General features: G+C 55.7%; 1 protein-coding gene across 3 annotated transcripts in view; it reads left to right on the top strand.

The window, feature by feature from the left end:
- The first annotated feature begins 253 nt into the window (after positions 1 to 253).
- RIMS3 (regulating synaptic membrane exocytosis 3) overlaps positions 254 to 6,000 on the top strand; it is a 37,808-nt gene continuing 32,061 nt past the window's right edge. The window contains exon 1 of one of the 3 annotated variants that reach the window (XM_074334492.2): positions 254 to 580. The gene's annotated coding sequence lies outside the window, so the exon portion shown is untranslated. The remainder of the gene's footprint in view (positions 581 to 6,000) is intronic. The other 2 variants (XM_074334490.2, XM_019737112.3) reach the window with 2 other exon arrangements.

The raw sequence follows: 6,000 nt of genomic DNA, 5'->3' as shown, positions 1-6,000 counted from the left end.
GGATGAGTATAGAGGATGTGGTGGAGAGAGGGGACCAGGTATGGAGCAGTAGGGTCCTAAGGTTGTGGAGAGGCTCGAGGCATCTTCTAGACCCTGCCCACTTCGAGCCTTATTAGCGTAGGTCGCAACCAACCAGGCAAACCCAGACTCTCCCTATTCCCCTAGGCCCCGCCCACCACTAAAGGTCCCGCCCGATTGACCCCGCCCCTCCAGTGACCCCTCCCACCAGACCTTGGCCCCGCCCCAGCAGGCCCCGCCTCCCTCTTCTCCTCCCGCCAGCCGGGGCTTGGGCTTTGCACCCGGCGGCGGCTGAGAACCGTGGACGTTGCACAGCCGGTAGCGCAGACGGGCGGAGCGGAGCTGCCCAGCCCGGTGACGGGCGATGCCCCCGTGAGCCTCTCTCGCCGCCCCTCCCCGCCCCGCGCCCCTATCGCCTCGGAGTCCGCCGCCCGCCTGGGACCGGGCCGCGCCTACTGCCGGGTCCGCGGGGCGGGGTCCCGGGGCAACACCTGCCCCGCCTTGCAGAGCCGCCTCGGCCAACCGAGACCCCTTCCTGTCTGAACCCCAGGCCCACCTACGGGTAAGTCTGTAGGCCTTGTTCACCTGGGAGTGGACGTGGGGAGGGGCTGCAGAGGTCTGGGGGAATCACCGGAGGAGGGAATGGGGGCTCCGGCCGGGAGGCGCCACGTAGGGAACTGTGCGTGCAGGGAGGGTCTGGGGGGCGGGGGCCCGGGGGATGAGCACAGTGTGTGTGATGACTCCGGGGCGGGGGCTAAGGTATGAAAGGGGAACATGGGGTTGTTTGGGGAAGCCTGGAAAATGAGTCTTGAGTTGTTTGCTGATGCTCAAAGCATCTGGGGCCCGGTCTTCAACAGCATTGCCTCGCATGGCATTTTTGGAAAGTGCTTAAAATCCCTCCTGGAAAGGGAGCTGGAAGGCAGCTTGCCTTCCTCCCTCCTGCCCGTGCCCTGGTTGAGAAGTGGTCACTGTCCTCTCAATGAGACACCACTGTGGTGCCTAGAGGACCCCTACTCCATGAAAGAAAAGGGGGGGTGCTCCTCCAGCCCTCGGATGGGAAGAGGGGGCTTCCGGGAAGCTGGGAAAGGCAGCTTGGACTCTCCAACGTGGAGAGTCCAGGGTGCAAGGAGACTTGGCAAGACCCTTGGTGAGCAACTTCCACACTCTCTCATTCAGGGGTGTATCTTCACTGGTTGGCTCCAGGCTGCCTGGACCCAGGCCCACATCACCTTCTCTGCACAGCTCTGCCTTGAGAAGTGGGCTTCTTCCAGTATCCTAAGCCTGGAAACCCAGGGAAGGCCCACAGCTCCTGTGGTCCTAGATGGGGTGAACAATGCCATACCCCAGGCCAGAGAACAGGGGTGCTGGCTGGCACTGCCACCTGGGGGCAGTTTGGATGTGGCCCTATAGGGCTGGGGAGCCTGGATGAATGTCAGTGACCAAGCTCAGCTCCAGGGGTGTTGTCTGGGTGTGGAGAGGAAGGCTGCTGCCTCTTTGATCCTATCCTCTGCCCATGATGACTTCTTAAGTTTAGGGTCCTTGGGTTTGGGGCCTGAAGTTGTGGGGAAAGGACTCTTCTGGGCTAGGCTTGGTCACCAGGGGGTTAACTAGCCAGCCCTACAGTTGCTGCCAGCCACCAATTAGTCTGTAATCAGGCAGCTGCCAACTGTCCCTGGGGGCATGTGGGCAACCTAATGGGGCATTCTCTTGGGGGGGGGGTTGAGGAAGGGGCCTGTGAAACCTGTGCTCAAACCAAGCACCATGCCCTTCAGAGCCTGTTTAGGACCCCAGACCCTTCCCCTGCCCTCTATGCCACGCTGTCTGGCTTAGGATCTGTAGCCCTGGGTTTCGACACCTACCTGACCCTCTGTAGGATGTGAAGCCCAGAATTGGACAAACTTGGCTTCAAACCCAGGTTGTGCCACTTTCTGGCTGTCGCCAGAAATCACTTCCCCTCTCTGAGCCTCCTTCAGTAAAACAGAACCACCTTTTAGGTCTGCTGGAGGGGAGAGTAAATAAAATGGTGGATTTGAGCTACTCAGCACAGTACGTGGCACTCAGGGAAACTCAGTAAGATAACTCACAATCAACTCCTGTGCCAAGGACTTGACAGGACAGGTAGGCAGGAGTCAGGTGCTGAGGACCCAGTAGGGACCAAGGTCCCTCCCTCTGGGCATGTGGTCTCATGGGCCAGGCACTGTCTCTATCTTATTATCTTTCCCTCCCATCTTGCTCACAGATACTTCTGGTCTCTGGACGTTAATTGGATTTCCTCTGTAGAACTCAGGGCTGAGCTGCTCCTTTCTGAGCTCCCGCAATCTCTAACTAGGTGCTAAGCTCTGTGGGGTCTGTCAGGGGTCTGGGTGATGTCTGCAGCTGCAACAGCAGCTGGCCCTTTAAGGAGGGACAAAAACAATTATCCTGCCTGGGCATTGCATCAGCTGGAGCCTGGAGGGTCCCTGGGGATGGAGGGGGCAGGCTGGTGGTTGATTTCATTAGTGCCATGTGAGAACTCTCACCCAAGTCTGCCCTACTCCCCAGCCGCAGCCTTCTCCCCCAGGCAGCAGCAGAGCCCCAGATACATTGCCCCCCCCCCGGAGCACCACCTTGGAGCACTCTGTCTGTGCACCCCCAGACCATGGCATGGGCCGTGGCAGAGGGGGAGATATAGGGAAGTGTCTCTCACACTGGTCTTTGGCCGACGGGGTGCAAGGTATGCCTCCTGTGCTGGTACTTTGCTGACAATGACAATGGGGGTACCTCCCCCATTAGTGTTTGGCTCACCTGGGGGTATTTCTCCCATTGTGGCATTTTGTTGACCCAGAGGACTGACTTCTCCACTGGCCTTTACACTGGTGTTTTGCTGACCCCACAGAGCAGTTGTGCTGCCGGGGGAGTTTGGGAGCTGAGGGCATGGGTGAGAAACAGTTGCTCTCTGGTTGGAGGTGAGCTGGTTGGGAACCGTGAGTCACAGGGGCAGAAAGGACACCAGGTACTTGGGTAGCAGACAGACATGGGTTCAAATGCCGCATACGCCACTTCCAGACTCTGTTATCATTTCAGGCAGGTGGTCTCAGACTCCTCTGGAAAACAGGAAGAATGTATACCTATACTGCCTCACGCCCATTTGGAAGGTGCTCAGGGGATTAAATGTACCAACAGGATGTACAGCACCCAGCCCAGGGCTGGCAGGGGAGGGTGCATACCGTGTGATGGTTCTCTTCCCTTTGTAAGTTTGGGCTCCTCACACATGGTGTTCAAAATGCCTGGATAAGAAAAGGGGGGTTCGGGAGGAGTAGAGAAAAGGGGAGAAAGAGCGCAGGGCCCCCCTGCCTCTGTTGAGGTGCATGCATTCAGATACCTGATGTGCTCACACACCCAAGCTCTGGGAGCCAGGCAGCCCCTGCCTCTGGGAGCCTACATTCTGGCCAGGAGACGGCCCAGAGCAGGTGACGTATGTTGAAAGGAGGGAGTCAGGAAGCCTAGGGTGACAAGGACTTGAGGAGACAAAGAAGAAGGGATGAGGAGAGGGAACAGTTTGTGCTAAAATAAAGCTTTGATGATGGTGAGAACAGGCCTGGGGTGGTAGGGGGAGGACAGCAGTAGTGGAGGGAGGAGAGAGAGTGGGCAGGCATCAGAACTCCCTGGTCTAGCAGGATACTAAAGATTTGGGAATGATGCTGAGGCCACCGGCAGCCCCTAAAGGGTTTTAAGCAGAGGAGGCAGGGTCCGACTTCCAGAGAGTGCGGGCTGGGGTCTCTGGCCCTCAGGCAGAACCTTCTCAGCAGTGACCTTTTGCCCTGTGTTACCCACTCCCCTGTGCAGCAGCCCTGATCCTCCGGGAGCTGGTTGTTTACACGGCTCATCCCAGGAGGGAGGGTGCCGGTCCCAGTCCCTCCAGTTCCCTCTCTCTGGGTCTTGTTGATGAAGTTCATCCCTTGGGGTCAGGTTCTCCCTGCGGAGCCAGAGGGCACGAGGCAAGCCTTTGGCACCAGCTGGCCTATATTCACATCCCAGGTCTGCAGTTCATGAGGTAGTGATTTCTGGCAAAGCACACTCCATCTCTGAGCCTCGGTGTCCTCGGCTATAAAATGGGTTGATGTTTTATCTTTCTATGGGAAGGATAAAATGAAATTCCAAATGGAAATCACAAAACCCTATCTCAATGTCAGTTAGCATTTTTACTCTATTGCAAGGGGGCTGATAACTACTCTGGCCAGGCCCAGGGCTGGCTGGGGGTGGGGTCAGGGCTGGTTTCATGAATGTGTTTGCACAGGTCCCTGCGCTTAGAAGGACCTCACACTGGGTTTAATGTGCTGCTGTCACCTTCTTGAAATTCTTAATAATTTTGAATAGGGGTCCTGCATTTCCATTTAGCACTGGGCCCTGCATGTTATATAGCCCCACAAATTGGGTGGGGGTAGGAAGAGGCAGGGAGGGACACAGACCTGCAAATAGTTCCCAAGTGGAGGAGGTATAAGGTGGAGGATGTGACTAACTGTCCCAAGGTGGGTGGGATGTTAATAATAGTAACATTTATTTAGTGCTTACTGTGTGCTAGGTTCTCTGCTAAGCACTTTACATACTCGTCTTCAAACAGCCCTACGAGGTTGGTACTATTATTATTTCCTTTGTACAGATGAGGACAGTGAAGTTTTGTTTCTTGACCAAAGGCACACAGCCATCAAGTGGCAGAGCTGGGATTCAAACCCAGGTTGTCTTACTGGAGAACATGTGCCTAGACCAGGGACATGAGGAGGGCGGCCCCCTGAGCTGGGTCAGAAGGATAACTTGGAGTTTGCAAAGGAGGAGGGTGTTGTGGGGAAGGAAGGGTTGTCTCAGCTGGGAAGTGCCTGTGCCAAGGCGTCATGCTTGGCCAGGAAAGGTGGAACCAAAGCCAGATGCCTCCCAGGGCTAAGGGAAGTACCCTTTGGATTTCATGGTTCTGCTTTTCCAAGCTCAGAGCTCCTGGTCATCTGTTCCCAGGCCCTGCTGCTACCATGATTCCTCAGAGCTGCCCCAGCCCCTTTTTCTTACTCTATTGCACACTCCTCCCCCACTACCAGGTAAACCTCTTGACTTTAAATATCTCTTCTGGGCTCCAGACCTGCAGGTACAACTGCCTCTGGGCTGCATTTAGATGTCCCACGGTCAGCCTTAGGTCCAAACCCAGGTCCCCAGCTCTGCTTGCCAGCACCTGCTCTGCCTCCAATGTCCCCCGCTCATCCTGCCAACACCATCCACCCACTTGTTCAAGCTGGAAAGCTGGAAGTTATCCTGGACACCTCCCTCTCCCTCACCCCCACATCCCACAGCCGGTCCTATTAGTTCTCCTGAATCTCTCTTGAATCTGTCATCTCTCTCCCTGCCCACCGCCCCATTCCAGACCACCATTAGCTCTCACCTGGACTGCTGCGACAGCCTCCTAAACTGGTCTCCTTTGTTTCTGTTCTTGCCCCACTTCATTTCATTTTTCATAGTATAGCCAGAATGATCTTCTAAACATAAATGTATCATTTCCCTGCTTAAGATCCTTCCAAAACTTCTTGGAATAAAAACCAGCCTCTGATGTAATCTGCGAGGACCTGTGTAATCTGGTCCTTGCCCACCTTTTTGTGTCATCTTACACCATTGTCCCGCTCCCTCAGCTGCAGGACTTTCACACGTGTGCCCTCGTCCTGGAACGCACTCCTCCTTTTCCTGCAGACAGATACCAGCTTGAACCTCATTTCCACAGCAGAGCCTAAAAACTGGGAACTGGATACCGCCCTCCTCCGTAGGACCTTGTGCTTCTTCACGGCACTCACCACACTTGAATTGCTTTCTCCTCGTCTCTCTTTCTTGCTAAACTGTGAACTCCGTGGGGTCAGGAATCCCATTTAGCTCTGGCACGTAGTAGGTCTGCAGTGAGTTGTTCAGTGAGTGAAGGAATAGATGGATCAATGCTGCCACATCCTCACTGGCCTCCCTGCCTCCCTCCCG

This window comes from Rhinolophus sinicus, chromosome 14, assembly GCF_057876585.1.
Source record: "Rhinolophus sinicus isolate RSI-liver-muscle chromosome 14, RSI-T2T, whole genome shotgun sequence".
Taxonomy (NCBI): Eukaryota; Metazoa; Chordata; class Mammalia; order Chiroptera; family Rhinolophidae; genus Rhinolophus; species Rhinolophus sinicus.
Note: the sequence above shows the minus strand (reverse complement) of the source record. Positions and strands in the feature narration are given on the sequence as shown.